Source organism: Falco rusticolus, chromosome 15, assembly GCF_015220075.1.
Source record: "Falco rusticolus isolate bFalRus1 chromosome 15, bFalRus1.pri, whole genome shotgun sequence".
NCBI lineage: Eukaryota > Metazoa > Chordata > Aves > Falconiformes > Falconidae > Falco > Falco rusticolus.
The window spans coordinates 11,693,527-11,711,226 of NC_051201.1; the positions used below are offsets into that span (position 1 = coordinate 11,693,527).

At 44.1% G+C, this 17,700-nt stretch overlaps 1 long non-coding RNA gene across 1 annotated transcript; it reads left to right on the plus strand.

Annotated features, from left to right (window-relative positions):
- The first annotated feature begins 11,837 nt into the window (after positions 1-11,837).
- Positions 11,838-17,358, plus strand: LOC119158019. The gene is made up of 2 exons (XR_005107736.1): positions 11,838-12,337; positions 13,234-17,358. It is a non-coding gene; the product is annotated as an uncharacterized LOC119158019 (long non-coding RNA).
- Positions 17,359-17,700: the final 342 nt, after the last annotated feature.

Genomic DNA, 17,700 nt, shown 5'->3' on the forward strand with positions numbered 1-17,700 from the left:
AAAAAAAAAAAAAAAAAAAAGTCCTGCATGCCATAGGGTTTTTTTCTGCCTGTTTCTAGTTGTGTTTTACTGGAAGGGACTTGTGCACTGTGCTGAGGCACTATGGAGAGTGTCTCTGCTCCTCCAGAAAGCAAAGGCTTTGTGTCAAGGTGAAAGCTAAACTAAACACACACTCTGCAGTCAAAGTTTGTTTATAACTCCTGACTCTGCTGGGTCAGTTATGTGGCAGTTTCACTAAACAAACAAGTAAAAAGCAGGTCAATGTCCAAATACCGGAGTGCAGCTTATTTAAGCTGCTTCAATAGCTGTTGGAGGAGTAAAGCTCTAAGCGAAACAAACAGCCTCCACAGTAAATAAAATTGTATAAAACAGTGGATCAAACTCACACCCAGGTATGACTCCAAGCTGTCCTTGTCTTTCACTAAGATGCCTTTGACCAACTATCTCAGCATAATACAGCAAATTACTGAAAGCACATTTGGCACTTGATGCATTTGTTGCAGAATCAGCAACATAAATCTTTCAATCCACTGTCTTGGTTGCTATATTGTAAGGTGTGTGTTAAATCATCACAACAGGAATCACTCTCTGAAGGACTGGAGAGGAAAAACCAAAATTGCATGGTAAATCTATCAAGGAATGACAGAGGAGCACAGACAGTTGAATCAGTACTGTATGTGTCCCTTTCCTATGTCTCAGTTCAGAAAGATGTTTTCTGGAATCATTATCCTATTGATTTAGCTGTTTACCTCATATATACAAACCACTTCCTTTACTAGCCTGCCTGTGCATCTCACACCCCTTAATGTAGTTCTCTTTAGAAACCCTGTGAGGTACAGAAATGCCATTATGCCCCATTTTATATAGGCAACTGAGGCCTAAAGTTAGGAAGCTGCCAAAATACAGGCAGCTAAATACCAGCCCTGTGCCCAGCTGAGCCTTCCCCCTTGTATTTCATTCTTGAATGACTCAAAGCTTGTCCGGGTCTGGAGAAGAACATTCCTATCCGCTGGTCTTTCGATCTGCGTACCCCTTACTGAATATATGAATGTAAAAATGAGCAGTCAGTCATCTGATGCATATCAACATGTATCCATTGGTTCATAAATTTGACAGCAGCCCGTATGATGTAATCACAGCCTTTTGACTTAGTATCCCATCTTTCCTTCTATGCTAGAATGCATGCAAAAAAAAAGCCCATCTGATGAGATACCTAATTTTAATATTAAACAGTCCCTATTCAAATTTACTCCCTCCTTGCCTTGTATTGTCCAAGAAACATGTTAGCCTGCTTCCCGCTCAGAGGTTGACTATGCAAAGGCACTGCCAAGGCACCCTGTCACACTGCCACCAGGTAGCCACACCAAAGCCACAGCAGCTCAGATTAACAGCAACTCCTTCTCTTTTGGAAGGGGAGCTGTTACTGTTGGAAGTGGAGAGGAAAGGGTCTAGTGGTGTCTCAGCTCCCTGCTGGGAAGGACCCATTGGTAGTTCACATGTGCTTGACAGTAATTCACTTGTTTGATATCAGCAAATTCATCAACTGGAGTCTTGATCACTTTCCTCAGTGTGAAATTTCAGTACAGCCATTTTAGCATAATCCATTAATTTTTACTTTTATATTAAGGCTCTTCTCTTCCCAGTATGCTGCTTCTCCTGTGTTTGGAAAAGTTCCCTTAGGATGCTATGGTTGTTCCCTGTCCTGGTCGTGGTTGGGATAGAATTAATTTTCTTCTTAGTAGCTGGGTCAGTGCTGTGTTTTGGATTTAGTATGAGAATAATGTTGATAACACACTGACGTTTTAGGTGTTGCTAAGTAGCGCTTACTCTAAATTAAGGACTTTTTCAAGTTTCCCATGCTCTGCTGGTAAGCAAGTGCACAAGAAGCCGGGAGGGAGCAGAGCCAGGACAGCTGACCCAAACTAGCCAAGGGGATATTCCATACCATAGAACATTGTGCTCAGGTTATAAACTGGGGGGAGTTGGCTGGGGGCAGCCGATGGCTGCTCAGGGACTGGCTGGACATTGGTCAGTGGGTGGTGAGCAATTATATCGTGCAACACTTGGGTTTTTTTCCCTTGGGTTTCATTCCTCTCTCTCCCTCTCCTCTTCATTACAATTGTTATTGTTACTATTATTATTACTTCATTTAAATTATTAAACTGTTCTTATCTCAACCTGCGGGTTTTACCTTTTTCTGATTCTCCTCCCCGGCCCACCGGGAAGGGAGGGGAGTGAGTGAGTGGCTGCATGGTACTAGGTTGCTGGCTAGGGTTAAACCATGACACTCTTATGTTTCTGCTCTCTGCCAGCATTTCTGAAGGGGACTGTCAGATGCACTCCACGCTCGTCTCACTGTGCTCTGCCCATAGCATGGGCTGCCTTTGACAACAGCAAATGTAAACCAGGGTTGTCTGCCTCTGAGCACTCTGAACTGAAACCAAAATAAAGTTCTGCAAAATTAAAGCAACCTTACTCATGCAGATTTATTCTAAGGGAAGTGGGCAGAGAATTGGTCCCAGGAAGATTGCAATACAGGAATCTCTAGACTCCTAGACAAAACCTGTCTAAATGAGTTTGTGGTCAACACTTGAAACAAGCAATTGGCCCTCCCATCAGCTCTTACAACAGACTGATTATGGCAGAGTTCCATGTGGCTGGCACGGAGAGCTCCTCCGTGGCTTCTGCTGGCAGTCTGACATGTGAAGGTGCGGTAATATATTAACTGCACCACAAGACTGAAACCACTGCTTCTTTTGATTCTACCTAGAATACTTCTTTTTCTACTCAGCCTGTAAACATGTGAGCAAATAAGAAGAATGGTTCAAAAACCAGCAAGCATGATTAAAATGCTTAAAGGAGAAGAAGATATTGTTCAACTGAGCAGAAGTGAGAGGGAGGCAACTATCCAACTTGGAGGGACAAGGGACTTGCTCAGGGAGCCACAGAAATATTTGTCTGGAAGCCATGGGAGAAAATGAAGAAAAGTATGCTTTATAATAAATATCAAGACAATCTTGTATCACTAAGATCTAGCAGGCTGGGAAATATTTCCTTCAGGGAAGCTCTGGACTTTAAAGTCTAACAAGAGATTTTCTAATAGCTAAAGAATAAATACATGTGTAGCGTAATTAAAATAGAATTAGATTCCCATGCAGAATATATAAATGAAATAGGAATAGCACCTTTAGAGCAGCAAGTATTATACAGGACTAAAAATCTAGTGAGACAAATCTAAACTGCTGTTCCATAGTCAGTCAGCTATGGTCTCTGATCTGTGACCATATCAGCAGGAAATAATGGGAGAAATTAAATGGGTCAGTATAAAACCAATAAGGAAGTAGAAACCCCACAAAATCTGTGAGACAAAATCAGTACATTGATCACTTTTTGTTGTCTAGCTCCGTTACAATGTGGAAATAGCTCATTTGCAGTGCCACGGTGCAAGAAAAGCCTACTGCAGACTTTCTTGCACCTTTCTAAGCCGATGATCACAATTACAAATTCTACTTAACAATTAATGATGGTATTTTATTATTATTAGTAGCAGCATCAGCAGCAGTAATGGTTGTTGTGTTACAGTAGTCTTGAGAGTCACGAACTGTATGCCCTGGCCTGCTGCACATTGCACTCTACAAGCACAGAGTAACAGATGGAAGAGTTTAAAACCCTGATCATATTTGTTTGTAAAGTTTTGATTTGATTTAAAATTTGCTCTGTTCCAGCAAAGATTTATTTGTGTGCTTTTCTTTACCACTGTGAGGAACGTGACTACTCACAATGTGGAAAGCAAAGCACATGCAGGACAAAAATCAGAAACAAGCAAGAAAAAGAGGGGAGATGGAGAATATTAGCATCCTTGAAGACTTTATTTGCCTTTGCCTCTTTGTAATGTGAAGCTTTACTCACTGCCAAGCCCCTCCACACTCAGAAAACATGGGTGAAGACCCAGAGCATGCTTAGATTGCCTTAAAACTTCAGAGATTTAAAAATGGCAACATGGTTTGGCTTCTTGTTGTTTGGCATCTGGTTTCTGAGCCTTGCAGTGCATTTGGAACACATTTTCCCTGCAACTGGGAGAATTAAAAATTTATTGTTAAAAAAAATGAAAAGTGAGAGAGTCATGTGATCATGTGCTTCCAGGAGCTGAGACTTGAAGAAAAAGCCCACCCCAGACTCACAATAAAATCATGAGAATTGAAAACACCAGACTTAAGAAGCTCATCCAAGCTTTCTGCTGTGCATATGGAAAACCAGGGTGTTGTCAGGACTAGTTAGCTAATGTCATAAAGCACTCAGAAGAATAACGTTAGTTATTATTTAGGAGGAAACCAAAGTGTAAAGTGTTTTACATATAAATCTGCCCTTTAGAAGAGCAACATTAAAAACGCAAGATTGAGCTCTGGATTACTGAAGGGTAATAAAGAGGTTTTAAACACAGCCATAACTCATTCTGCATGAAAATGACTCAGCAGTGCCCTGACCAAGCTGGAAACAGGACCTCTGGAAGCGATTAGGAGTGGACTGTCTCCCATCATGCCTTCCCCCACTAAACTGCTTCGGACAGTAGATGTGCGGAGCAGCCCAGTGAAAGGACCTAACCCCAAAGCCAAGCAGGGAGACAATGGTTCTGCACCTTTGCATTCAGCCTGCCTTTTGACTCAGAAGCAGAGCGATGGATGGTGGCAGTGGGTCTGCTGGCACTGACAGGTAATGCCTTGCAAAACAGCAGATTGTGCTGTGAAATATATGGTGTGGTCATCCCTGTCTCTGTATCACAGTGATTTCAGGGGTTTCAGACTAGCTGCTGCCTGGGTATGTGGACTGAACACCCCCACTAGCAGTTGAAGCCCATTTGGTGCACTCCTGCCTCTGTCCGTTTTCTTTCAGACAGCAATTGAGTTTGCACAGCTGAGACCATGCTGCAGTGCAAGCAGAATCGCGTGAGTGGGGACAATAGGGAGGTTACCTTCAAAAGTGACTGCTGAGCTGAACCAACCCACTTCCACAGACTCACCCGCTGCTGTGCGTGGTGAATGTGAGGAACATGGGCTCTGAGAGCAGAATTGAGCCTTCTGAAAAAAAATTTTGGGGCCAAGTGTTTTTCAACCTTGTCCACTTGTGGGTTCAGTGATAGCAAATGCAAGCCTGCTGACAATAGGTTCACTTTTCCTTTGCACTGTTTGCATTCTTCAGAAGTCCCTCCCTTCCCCAGACACCCCCAGTTAAGAATCACTGGTTTCAGTCTTTTGGACCAGATCTTCCAGTAGCAGAGTTCTGTTCAGTTTGGTGGCAGTAGAATAATTCACACATGTTGAAACATTCGTTTCCTGACTTTAGCTGCTCTAGAGCTGGACCTGTCTTACACGCTACATAACTGCTTGGAACTCGCTGCTCTGTTCAGATGCAACACGAAGGGAGTGCTGTTACTTTGTTAAGAGAGAACGTAAAACAAACAAGCCGCCACCAACTGCAGTTCATGTATACGGTTATGATTTTAAATTGCAAACAGGAGGCTACTTGGCTTTGCATGGTAAGCATTGTCTGGCAGCGGATGGGCTCCTCTGATCTCCCTGAGCCTTGGATTGCTGCTGTGAGATTGTGTCACAACTAGTCATTAATTATTTCATCAAAAGCTTATTTTTCTCATTTCCTCATCATTATTTCCACCTAGTTTCTTATAAATTGAATCCAGTTATTGGCAAGGCTTGTTTCTCCCTTAAGTGGGGTCTGGGCTTTGTAGAGAAAAACACTGACCTTAGAAAAAATGTACTGTTGATGCACGTGCATATGTATACATACACCAAGCGAGAAAATACTGTATATGCATATGTGTATAAACACTGTTCTGACCCTCCTCATCCTCCCATTTACTCTGGAAGCAGATTCCCCTTCTTCCTAACTGTTAATAGATAGAAATATTGTCATTCTCACCATGGGAATGAATAAACAAGGAAAAACAGAAATAAAGGAAGGCGAGTGGTGCTATCAGGAGATTCTAACAGTACCTTCCCCTCCTTGGGAGACACTTACTTTTTAAAAGTGCCACAGTATTCTTGGAAAAATGGAGACCCCTCCTGGTAATGTCATCCCTGATAGACAAAACAGTACTATTCATGGGAGATAATTACAACCTCCAGAGAGTTGGGAGTACCAAGCCAAAGAAGTGGGGGAGGAGTGAGGCAGCCAAAGGGTCCAGAGGAGAGGCTCAGAAAGCTCTCCTGTCACCAGCTGCTGAGATACTAGCAAAGAGATAGGAATGCCGGAATCTACCAACGCCTCCATCCCCTCAGAGAACAAAAGCAACCTTACAATCACTTTGTGGATGACGGCCGAAGCATGGAGGCTACTGGGCCACAGTGGGCCAGAGGTGAGGGGAATGCCCAAGGAGAGGCTCCCCAGGCAGCCCCAGCAACTAAACCAAAACAGACAGAAAGCTGCTGCTGCCACCCTTCCGTACCCTGGAGCTCAGGTAGCCCAGCTGCAGGAGACAGGAACACTAGCAGCAATTTGCCGTACCTATGTAAGAGTCACCTTGGTGACGAGCCCAGTTGTTTTTGGGAAACAGAGTCTTCTCCTCACAGTATGTTCAGCATGTCATGCACAAAAGCAATGAAGAATGTCAGCAAGATCCCTTCTGTGCCTGACTCAGCAATGGCGCTGTGATAAGCGCAGTTTGTCCTGCAGCCTGTGCTAAAGAACGCAAGACTTACCACAAGGACTCCAACTCTTTCACAACACGAGAGCACAAGAACACAAGAGCAGCCACACTGGGCCAGGCCAAAGGTCCATCTAGCTCTCATCTCCAACAGTGGGCAAAAGCAAAATGCCTGGGGAAAAGTATGAGCACAGGGTAAGCACATACAATATTTCCCCTGAGTGCTCTCCCAGCCGCCAACCATCTCCAGATTAGAAATTTCTGGAGCCAAGTATGTTTTTATGTACTTAGAGCCCTGTAAGCTGCCCTGGGTTGCATCCTTCAACAGTCCTTGTGCTTCCCCTAATCCTTGTGCTCTCTCAAGAGTTATTCTTTCCGATCTCTTATTCATTTGCCCTCCAGATACTCTTCACCCTCTTCATGCCCATTCATTTCAATGTTTCGTCCTTAGTCTTACATGCTCCTCCTTTCTTTCCCATCCTTCAAACTTCACCACAACTGATGAAGAAGATGCCTAAAGCTCAAAGTCACCTACTGGGACTGTCCACCACTTGAAAGTTGACTCTTCCATGCCACAAACTCTCAAAATGTTTTGGTCCCAGAATACACATATTGTTCCATCTTTCCCACCCTCACTGGTTCTTTCTGACCATCCATTTTTGTGGTTCTCTGCTCAGGGCTGATGCCCCTTTCTGAGGTTCACTTGTGCTCCCCCCAAAAAAATCTCAGTGAATCATCAGAATTTCTCCAAAATTTTTGATTTTGTAGCAGAACTGTTGATGAGAAGTGATGGATCAATTTTCTGATGCTGTTAGCCTGTGTAACCAAGGTTAGGCCATAGAGTGCATGACACTCCTGAACTAGGTGGATTAAATGTACATCATATTTCCGTGAAATGTGAAAAAGACAAAAGCCCTAGGTCTTTCCAGAAATCCCCATGCAATCTTTTTTTGGCTTCTGAGAAAGACCCATTAAACTGTCTGCAAGCCCCTATTGGCAGAGACCCCATTCTGAGGGGACACTACATGTAGCAGCCCAGTCTTAGTAATTCAGAACTGACAGTGAGGAGATGAGTCCCTGAGATCTGCACCACGTAGCTCATTCCCAGAAGCAGCAAGTCATTTTCAGTACTACGACAGTCAGGGGAGGAGTCCATGTAAGAGATCACAGCTGTCCCTTTTGGGAAGGCGGTGTCCATACTTCAACCTGGACTTCCCCAGCAATGAATCACCTCTCCAAGAAAGCTGTTCCCATGAGTGCAGTGGGTTCAAAGAACAGCTCTTGCACCCATGGTGATGAGTCAAGCCTCTGCTCCCTATGCTTTCTGTTGAATTGTCATCAGTGTTGACACGCAGAGCCCACTGCTGCTCTGCCTGTTGAAGAAACTACCAGAGCTTTCAAATGGCACTTTCCTTCTGGGGAAGATGAACTAATCTGGTGAATCAAAGGGAGGCTGTTATTCCTCTCATCCCTTATTCCTGGTGGAAAGGGAGGAGGTCAGGGAAGGTCATATGATTTTTCTCACTCCCTTCTCACCAGTAATCAGAGTGAAGGATTAAGCATCATAGGCTCTGGGACAATTTTTTTCCCCATCCACATGCTCCACAGATACTCATTATAAAGAGTTAATTTCTTGTCTGGCCTCTAATTCCAGAGGTTAAAATCTGTTGCTCATAGAAATGGTACAGTCTGGGCAGGGTTCTTGTAAGCACCTCCATGTTCCTTTGTGCTGCTATTGAGGTGTGGAGATCATGTCTACATATCTGCAGGGCGCACGTTTTAATGCCCATCAGTCTTTGGCTTCTCACAGCCAGTAACTGTGTATCATTTCAAGTGGTGTTCTTGCAAGCTCCTGAGTTGTGCCCTGCCAGAAGGTATCTTTAATTTAGAAAATCAAATAGTGAGGCAAGCTTCATCTTGCTGCACACACAAAGAAAAGAGAGGATATAGCAAACCGTGTAGCTTAACCCTTGGATGCTCATCACAAGGACTTGGCACAGGAGCTATCACAGCACTTCTGGAGTGCTGAACCTCTGCCAAGCCAGCTATTGCTCACGTCTGCAAATGGCACTGGGAGAATCCATACATATTCTAACCCTGTGGCACACCATGACTTCGAAGCCAACCCGAGTGGATGATCAGCTGCAAACTGGTCCAAAGCTGGAATTAGCTCCTCCGCCAGAAGAAGCACACAAAGCACAGAGGAAAGCTATTATCAACATAAACAGAGTCTTATTTTGGCTTTGCCAGTTGTTGCCCATTTGTGTCTGGTGAAGTCATTGTCCTGCAACTAATAGCAGGCACATGCATGCATGACATTATCAAAGCAGAAGATGTTGTCATGCTCCATTGGAATTAGAAATATTGCCAGGAAGAGAAAATAATATTTTTAAATACGATGTTGCTACATCCCCATGTCTCCATACAGCAGGAAAGTGTTTTAAGAATTCTTACTTAACATGTTTATCAGTATGTAAGCAAAATAAGATTATTTGATAGCTAAGGTTTGTTTGTGTTAAAAGTTGGAATAAGAGAGGATACTTAAAATCCCACTAATATAAATATGTAAATCAGCCACTGGTTGGAAATGCTTCACTCTGTTTAGGAGAAAAATGTTATTACAGTATTACCCTCCACGCACACTTTTTTCTACTTATTCCTTTAAATAATTCATGTGTTTAAAATGGTATTAAATATTTTTAATAGTTGCCATACAGAGACTGTGTGTCTTTAGGGGCAGGGACCACTTAGACACGCCCTCCCCCCCAACACCTAACACAACAAGGTTGTGCCCTGGCTAATAGCCAAGACATCTGTTCCAAAATAAATATTAATGCTACACCTCAGCATGCACCCTCTGATAGCTGTCAGGGCTGTAATTCACAACATACATCTCACCAAGAGATTTTCCTGCACAGCACTCCAAAGCCCTAACAAGCTTTGAGCAGATGACGAAACAGTCTGGCAAGCTGGCAGTGACAGCAAAAATGGACATTTTTGCAGCAAACCCAGAGATTTATTCAATGTCTTCTAGAACAGCAATACATTATGGAAACACTACACATCTGCATAATTGCGCTCTACATGATACCATCTACTCTGTACAGCCCACTGTGCTGGAATATGTGCACTGATCACCTAAGGTACACTGGGCTCCATTTAAAACACATTAGTACTAATCATAGCATCTTCTCATGCTTCCTATGCAAGAAAAAACACCAGGAGGAATGCATTGCTCTGCCCTCCCCCCTGCCATGCACATGTGGAGACTATATGGCAACATCGTGTCCCACTCACAGCAGACCTGAGACTCAGCATGACATAGGTTATCTCCGTATGGAGGTAACACAGCACATGGATTTAATTTTCAACAATTTGGCTGGTTTAATGGTAATTAGTCCCTTTAAGAGCTTTATACTGAAACATTCACACCCCTAGACCAGCCTAGCTCATACAAGCTGTCATTACAGTGTCAATGCCAGCAGCCTGTCTCAGAAATCCCTTTGGTCACAGACCCTTGTCTCTGGTTCCTCACCCTCCTGCTATTTCCATCAAATGTGCTTTGGCCATTTCTGAGCTCCAGCTTGGAGCTGTCAAGTGCCACCAAAGAACAAATGTGACAGCAGTGGCAGAGCCCCTGATACATTTCCAGTCCCAAACCTCAACCATAGCAGGGGTATGAGCTGCTGGAGCCCACAGATGCCCCGCACCCACAGCATGCACCAACCTATGAGGCTGAGCCATAGGCATCCCTGCAGCTTCTCTCAGTGTTGGCACCACTCACTGAACTGAGCTCTGAGTTTTTCACGTTAAAAAGCAACTTCCTTCCCTCTTGCATGTGTGACTTGTGGACTCCAGCAGCAGCTGCACACGTGATGGTGGGGAGTGGAAGGGAGGTATAAATTAGTAAAAAGTTAGAGCTCCACTAGGAAAGACACACAGAAATCAGAAAGCTAAAGGGACCTCCCAGAGCCAGTGCTGTTTCTGAGGTAACTAATTTGAAAGCAAAAGGGGAATAATATATTTATACTGAGGCAGAATTACACAATTAGGAGGGGCTGGGATACTACCCAGTTGACAGAGTCAGCAATAGAAGAGAACCTAGCCATGCATCAAGAGAGGAACTGGACACATATTTGGAAGCAGAGCAAACTGAGGCATAAAGCCATTGGCCAAGGTCAAATAAGCTGGAAAAGAAGCTGATTTATATGTCCTGGGCTGATAAGGGCAGGTCTTGCTGGACTTTCAGGGCAGACGTTCTCCATTTGTTAGTGTTCCTATATTGCTTGCATGTTCAGTTCATATTGATGAGATTAAATGTAATGGCTTTGGAAGTGTGAAGCCATGACTGCCTGAAACTCCCAATCAATGGGATAAATCCAGATTGCCTTCCCTGAAGCCAGCAGACAAAAAATGGACATAAACCAGTTTGGCAAATATCAGTATTCAGCCTTTGATAACATTAACATAACATTACATAATGTACTCTTTAGTTTAAGCAAAGGTAGCAGATCTGAGCTCTTGAGAATACATTGCTCATATCACAGAAAGGGTATTCTATTTCTGCCTATCATTAAATATTTTTTTGACGCAATATTCAGTGGCAACCAAAGTGTACATGGGCTGAAATGCAAGCTGAGGTTTTACAGCTCCCATTGGTTCAGCATCTCTGAAAAGTCGGAGCTGTGCGTATGCACAATCTCAACATGAAAATAAGGATGAGGCATCCTGGCGAGGAGACCAGCTCTTCCCTGGCTCACATCTAAACTTGTCCATTCAAGCATGTGTATCATGTCTACCACCACCACCTACTACGTGGAAATTTAAATCCTTGAACCGAAGGAAGGGAGGAGGTATATGGGGGGTGTCTTCCCTCTAGACTTGGTAATGAGAATGAAAAGTTACATCAGGCTTTCTCAGAAGCTAATCTGTGGCTTTCAGGCCAACATGGGTTGTTGCCAATGACAACTTGATTACTGCATCAGCAGGTCACAGAGATCAGGTGGGGGCAGAGGGAGTGCATGTATCCACCCAATGAGACAAGGCTGAGCTCTGTCCACTGTCTCCTTCCCCTTTGGTGGGTGTCTCCCTGTCCTGAGTTTGGGGGTGTGGGTCGGAAGTAACCCTTTGAAAAACAAACCCCAGATGTACTCAAAGGCAGCTGCTGGCCATTCCTGGCTGGCAGCTGTGGTGCATCCTGGACAGTCAGGGGATGAAATGACTGTGTAACATGCAGGGTGTTTACTAAAGGCTAGACAGATGAGATAATGGTGGTGATACCCATGCTAACAATACCGCATTGATATCTTCACTGCTATTGCAGGGCACAGCAGTTCAGGCACTGGCCTCCTGGATTACTGTCCTGATGGGCAGACTCTACAAAAGGTCTAAGGACAGAAGCCACCACGGTAAAGGCCACTCGGCAGCCTGCCAGGGAGGTGGATGCCACTGTGGAACAGTGTACTGGAGCAGCTGACCTTGCTTCGGGTGAGTGGTATGGGCTCACCACACACACTGGCCTGGCTGAGAGTCCTCCCTACTGGGTGAGCTGCTCTGCAAAACCAGCTGAAATGGATGCTGGAGCTGTTTTGTCAGAAGGCATCAGACAAGAGGCACCTACTGATGAAAAATGTGGTGTAGGATGTAAAATCTGAATCCTGGCTGTTGGAGTCACAGAAGGTAGGTGAGAGCTGCACAAGGATGAATCTCATATCCTCAACCTGGGAGCCTGGCTATGCTGCGAGCACGCTGGGGCAGAGTAGGTCCAGCTGTAGCTGCCAGTTAGCTCTAGGGCAATCTGAGGACATTTGGGCCATCAGACTTGCACAGCATAATCTTTCCCAGCCTCTCATCAAAGCCTGAGAGACTTTGGCCTCATTTGTCCTGAATGGATTTTGAATCAAGCCCATAAGGTATGAGGGTTTCAACAGAAGATGGTTGGGACCAAAGCTGCTCAAACAACCCTAAAGTCAAGCTGATAAAGGAACTTTTACGACACAGTCCCCATTTTATAAATGAAGCAAGAGATAAAAGGAGATAACAGATTAGAGAAGATAAACCCTCTACCATCCTCCACCAGTCCATGATACTGATCATACCAACTGGCTTTAGCCCAAGGCACTCAGACCCTGCAAGGCTGAGGCCTAAGGTAAAATGTCTGGGGAAACAGCATGAACTGAATATAGATCTCCTGCTTGTGGCCACAATTCCCAAGTGATAAACACAACTTCCCTCCCAATGAAACGCTGAGCAGATAATAACATTCTTAAGTAAAACTATTACAATAAAACACTTAAGTAAACAACTTGCAATCTGGGATTGTGACTGGAGTGCAGAAAGCAAGAACTTGCAGTGTCTTGAAGGTACACCAATAGGTAATGGTTGAAATTTCAGAAGCAAAAATTGCTACCACCACCCCAGGTTTAGACCCCAATGCTAATGATATAGAATTATAATTGCATTAGCAGAATTGCATGACTGTAACATAAAAATCAGTTCAAGAAACAGCTTGTAATAGTGCATATTAACAGCAAAGTGATCAATTCCTCTTATCTTTGTGATCTTGACACATGCAGACGCTCCAGCTATGCAAGTTGTAGATTGGCTGTACTCCCAGCTGGGGAGGTCTGTAGCACCTGACTGAAGAAATTCTGCATTTCCAGACTTGTTCTTACTTTTCATACATCTTGGAAGAAACACCTATATATAAAAAGGTACATTTCCCTCTCTAACTTAAAACAAAACCAACCAGAAACAGACACAAAGTGGCTTCTGGCCAGGATTTTCTTCAAAACATCTGCTCCGCAGCTCAGTCAGGCTCTGTGCCCTGTGAAACCAGATTTTAATGAAGAAGGAAAGGAAGAGGAAGCAAAATCACCTGTGGCTTTGCTTCTGAAGAACTGGATGGTTACATTAGGCTTGGTTTAGCCTGGCTTTGAGCACAGGTGCTAACTAAAGAAAATGTGTTGTTTTTCTAATCCACAGCCTATAGAGGAATGCATGGTCTGATAGGAAGGAGTCTATTGCAAGCAAGTCAATGCAGTATAAAATTCCTTTTAAGTTGATGCATTTTGAATTTATATAGTATGCAGATAAATGTGTTACTGGTTATTGCTGTTCCTACAGATACAGCTGACTCAAATCGTAACCAATGTGAATTTGAAAATGTCACGAATTTGCCCATTTAAGATATTAACTGCCAAACATTTCAGAAATTACTCTAAGTTTCACTAAATCTTAGCACTAAATCCTTTTATATAACCTAAAGAACAGATCTCTTTTTGTTTTTAAAATGTACTCACTCTTGTCTGCTTGACTACCAGCTGCTGCTATCTGCCTGCTGTGGTTGGTAACTGTAAATGTGGGGGGCCATTTTGAAACCAAAAGAGATTAAAGACAAGAAGAGGAAGTCCAGCAACCTGAAGATGCTATCATCAATCCACAGCTGGCCGGGAACAGGAAGCAAGCGGAGATGACATCCATAACATACAGCCTCTATGGCAGAAAGACAAACAAAAATGAAAGGCTGTAGGAATGGTAGAGATTATTCCTCTATGGGCATGGCTATTGCTTTAGGCTGGTCATCTGTGAATGACAAGCACACACTTAGAGTGTGGGCTCTCTCCCAGTGCAGACAAGGCACAGTTTGTCTTACAGCATAAATGCTTCTAAAATGGTTTAGAAAGGGAGCAGGGCGAAGCGCAGAATGAAGAATAATGATCTGCAAGGAAACTTGAGGATCAGACTTCATTCCCATGAATGTCAGAGCTTTGTATTGACCACAGTGGAAGGGTATTCAGGTCCTGAATGGTTTCATCACCAGTTTAATTATAGCAGATGAAATGCAAAACAAGACACGGCTTCTCGTACACAGCTTGCAGAGAAACAACATTATCATCACCTCAGGAGCCTGCATGCAATGGAAAAGCTGCCATTAAGAGAAAGGCCATTTCAGGCCAAACATGAAAAAGCCAGATGTGGGAAGTCACAACAGCAGTCCTTGAGAACAAGCCTGGAAAGGCGGGTATGCTGGATATACTGAACCACAAGAGCAGCAGTTTCAGCAGAGCTGCTTTGCTCCCTCCCAGCACTGGGTCCTAGGTGAGGCCTCTGCTTAGGATTCACAGGAGCACTTTCGCTGGTGGGTTGTGTCCACTCAGGGTGGCAGACGCATGTGCTTTGGCTGTGGCATCCCCTGCACCTGGACCACAGCGCAGTGGCAGTTAGCAGTATGCCACACCATCTCTGCTGCAGCTGCTTGGAGAAAAAGGACCTACAAAGAATCTACAACATTTTTCAACTCATTGTGACCCCTGAAGGCCAGTGTAAATGAGAAGAACTCTCAAGCCTGGGAGGAGCAGAGAATTCAGACTAGTGCCAGGCACAGGACAGGGAAAGGAAAGCATTACGCCCTGACTTGCCGCCTGTGGAGTTCAGCCAGCTCCAAGGATCTGACCCACAGCTCATTAAACATTTCACAGTGCAGTCCGAATCTCTTTTTATGTTTTGGTAATGCCGTGAAGTAAATTGTACCTGTAATACATTTGCATGTGTAGCTTGCATCAGGTTGGATTAAGGTATAGAAAGCTTCTTAAGCACAAAAGTGCCCATTGTAAGAGTGCTGTCATTAATGACACTGTACTCATTTAGAGCAGAGTTCAGCCACAGCCTACCTAGCGTCACTGTAGAGAAATCAAAGTGGGCACATTCAGCCTAAGCGCTAATACTCAATATCTGCACCAGTGAGGTAATTATGATAATCCCTTAATTACTGGCACCGGGAGAGTTTGAGGAAAACCTGCCTGGCAAACAAGCTCACCCTTTAAAAACAAAAGTTCACAGGCCTGAGAAAAGTTGAAAATATTCAAGTGAATGGTTATATCATCACAAGTAAAAGATAATCAAAATGGGAGACAAGTGAGAAGAAAAAGTAGAATCCACATTTTTACAGATGACTTTCTCATCTTTGCTGCTTGCTTCCCATAGCCCTTTCTGGCAAAAAACACAGGATCCATTTCCTAGACTTCATTGAAGTCTCCCAGTACCCCAGCTCTTCTTCACCTGCAGCACCACACCTCCTAGCAGAGCAAGAACATAGGGGTGATGCACTAAAACTTGTGCTAGCTGAATCTCAGCCCCTTGCTGTAACCACTAGCTCCTAGTGGTTTCTGCACAGCAAACTCACAGCAGGCAGCAGGCACTGTGCTGTCCCGACTGGCACTAGGTGCTAACAGGAAGCCCACAAAGACTAGATAAAAACTGAAAGGAAACAACAGCACCAGATGCAATGAATTTCACTGAGGACTAGCCTGTGCCTGACCAGCCTGCCCCTAGTGAGGGGCTGTGCTTGGCTCTGCTGCCTCAAAAGCAAAGTGGGGAGACTGCGGACTGTGAGTCACCGCTTGTTTCCTGTTCTCTTCCCTATCTGTGATGGAGCAACTTGTGCTGGCTATGCCAGCTACCCTCGCCGTGGCACTCAGTGTCTCAGCCTGGCACCCCTGCTCTGGGCTGCAAAGGGGAAGGGAGTCGCGTGGTGCTGGGGTACCGCCCTGTCATAGTGTGGGGGAGCTGCTCTGTGAGACTCCTGTCACCCCTGCTTGGCTTGGGGAAGTCAGGGGTGCCCCGGGTGTCACGTACAGCAAGCGGTGACGCTGACCTGGAAGCACATGAGTCGCAGCCCCAGCAAACTCCCAGGAACTGGCTTGGTCAGAGGAGAGGAAGGGTCTCAGATCCATCCTCAAGACATGAATCTGCCATGAAAGATTTTTAAAATGAGGATTCTCCAACAATTTTGTGTCTCAGGACACTGGGGTGCTTTGCTTGCATTAAAGTTCCCCTCTTTGATTCACAAAACAGATGGCTGCAGACTTTAACTCCAAGAGGACTTGGGTCTGTGTTCTCTTCATCAGAGCTCTAAATGTGACAATGGAGAACATACCATGCTGAACTGCATGGAAAACGAATGCTTGTCTCAAGCTCTGTGAATAGTGCATTCAGGACTGCTTAATAATAACAAATCACAAATATAGCATAGCACACACTGTACTCAAACTACAAACCACTGAAAAATTACTAATACAGATTTGTTAAAATAGAATAAAATAGGTCAAGCAAAGCACCGAACAAACTGCCATACCAATCTTTCCTCGACAGGATGGCACTCATCCTTCATTTTCACAGTCTTTGTCTCTTTTCAGTTGCATGTACAACTTTTATCCTGGTTAGTATTAACTCACCCAAAAATTCACAGGCAGTTTTGCCCTTTGTTTAATCGCAAGAGGCATAGGCAAGACTGCATTGGGGTCCAGGCATGTGTTTGATTGGTTAGCTGAGAATTACACTACACTAATTGGGACACCTGTGCAGTAATACCAAGCAGTATGATAAAGTTTTAAGGGAATATGAGTTTTACAAAGCAAAACCTAAATATATACCACTACCACCATGGTACATACCATCAGTAGAGATTTCCCACTTCAAATGCCCAGACCAGTTATAGTATCCACAGAGTTTGTTTCTCAGAGAGGAGGTACTGGGGGAGAGAGAAATAACTGGTAGAAACTTCTTGTAGTAATTAAACCAAAAGCTGAGTCTGGCATCCTTTGTGACTTACGCTCTGAAGAGCAGAGTTGCATGCAACATTTTGCTGCAAATTGCCTTGTTCTGTGATTGTAAAAATGAAAATAAACACTTGAAGAATTGTTCTTGTATTCGCCCTTCCAACAGCAAATATCAGGCCAAGTTTATCAGCTGTACTGACTTCAGTAAAGATACCCCCAGACTAAATTTGGCTTGCTGACCTTTGCACCTCTTTAAATTTGGAGTAAATGTTATTAGTTGTGAAGACGACAGACTGAGCCAGACAGCAGGCACGTGCTGCGCAAGCTTCCCCACAAAAGTTATGCTGATACAACACAATCCTGACCTGCAAAACCTCTGCTAGTCTTACAGTCTGCCTTTCTTAAAGAGAAACTGTTACTAATGTGACACTAGATCCAATTGTTCTGTGACAATGAGCACATCTCTCCTAGGAATTAGACCAA